Below are 1,791 nucleotides of genomic sequence, written 5' to 3' on the forward strand. Positions count from 1 at the left end.
TGGAGGATCGCTGGAGGATCGCTGGAGGATCGCTGGAGGATCGCCGGAGAATCGCCGGAGGATCGTTGGACTGGAAAAGGCGTCGAGTCGCCGCCAGAAGCGACTCAACATTGTGTTGGAATCGATTCTTTCACTCGATGTTTGTTGGGATCTTTGGAGGCAACTCCGCCATCACGGTGAGTCACGGCCGTTTATTGGTTTAACTAACTTAAAACCAGGTGTAACTAACTTATGAGTAGTTTAAACAGGCGTGGAAAATGAACTGAACAGGATTTGAACGGGTTGGGGTTTTCTCCTGAAAATGTGGCCCGACAGGATCAGATGAGACAGGAAGCGACTGGTGCTCATCAGGAGTTTGGTGTCCAGGCGGAGGATTCTTGTCCCACAAAAGGATGCACAGGCAGGATGACATCACTGCCTCGTTGGTTCAGCAGAACGTAGCCTGCATCCACCCCCAGGTGGGGGTTCTCGGAGGGCCGGGGTTCTCAGAGGCCGAGCTGGAGCTGGACCTGCCCTCCAATCTCAAACTATTGTGATGGAGCTTCCTGACAAGCCTGTGATCAGGAGCAAAATGGATGCCGAGTGACCTTCACTGACCTTGAGACATTTGTGGAAAAGTAATTACTCCCTAATCCACGTTTTGGTGATATCCAAGATCTGCCACCTGTCGGCAAAAGAACCTTGTGAAGATCCTTTGCTACCAGCGTCTCTGCTGTGATGGGAGGTGATTTTGTAAAGTCAAAAGTCTCCGTGGACGAATGCTCACAGCTGCAGAGGGACAAGAAAAGTTTGGAAGAAACTGGGATTTGTTTTGGCCGCTCAGAGTGGGTCTGCAGGAGCGGTTTGGCGTAACCAGGAGCGACCCTCACGTTCAGGAAGGGGATGAAGGTGCGTCCTTCCAGGACTCGTGTTTCTCCTAGACGTGCAGCGGCGAGGAGGCTCCTGGGAGTTCAGGTACCTTCTGCACGATCAAACCAGCCAAACTCGTGTTGAACCACGTGTCAGGAAAATTGTGAGCACAACTTTATTGTCTGGGATGGATGTGGATGATTTTGCTGTTCCCTGATGTTCTGACTCAACAGACCCGTGTCCAGACTGAAGATTCCACAGCAGAACTTTGCAAAGTGGTTTCATGAGGAACATGAACGTCATCGTCTGGATGCAGAGGTCGATCTGCTCCAAACCCTGGGACTGGGTTAGCAGCTGGGTGATTCGGGTCAGGAGGTCCCGAACCCTAATGGACCACTGCCGTTCTGTTTCCATGACTACCGGAATCGTAACCACAGAACACGTTTGAGTCACGATGGGATTAAATGGAGCTTCAGCACAGCAGCAGCCCGACGTGGAGGCGGCGCTGGTGCCGACAGGTGAGTCGGGCACCTGGAGGGTTCAGGTCTCTGCTCTGATGCCCTCAGATTTGACTTATCTGAGTTTTATTGTGGTTTTTGGTTGAGGACAAAGAGCCATGACGACCCCAAAAAGTAATCCGAGTACTCAACATATTAAGCTGTTATTGCTAACCAGCAGATTAACCCTTAACTTTTGGTTGTATGGTGGAAACCAGTGATGTTGGTTTGTATAACTCGACCTTAATGTCCAAGGATGATTCCCACTAAAGTTGGCTGAACGTCTGCTCTGCCTCAATCTTTCCTTGATTGATGGAAACTAAAGCAGCAGGTTACCCTGACAACCAGCTGGTTCTAATGGTGTTAAGCACTGGAACCATGTTTAAACTGGTCGGGCTGCCTCAGTCATGGAGCTGTTAGAAGAATCAGGCTGTACAAGTTTAGG

At 50.4% G+C, this 1,791-nt stretch overlaps 1 long non-coding RNA gene across 1 annotated transcript; it reads left to right on the forward strand.

Annotated features, from left to right (window-relative positions):
• The first annotated feature begins 4 nt into the window (after positions 1-4).
• LOC115251230 (uncharacterized) lies at positions 5-1,358 on the forward strand. Its single transcript, XR_003889803.1, has 3 exons — positions 5-176; positions 316-954; positions 1,083-1,358. It is a non-coding gene; the product is annotated as an uncharacterized lncRNA (long non-coding RNA).
• Positions 1,359-1,791: the final 433 nt, after the last annotated feature.

This window comes from Takifugu rubripes, chromosome 10 (genome assembly GCF_901000725.2).
Source record: "Takifugu rubripes chromosome 10, fTakRub1.2, whole genome shotgun sequence".
NCBI classification, from domain to species: Eukaryota; Metazoa; Chordata; class Actinopteri; order Tetraodontiformes; family Tetraodontidae; genus Takifugu; species Takifugu rubripes.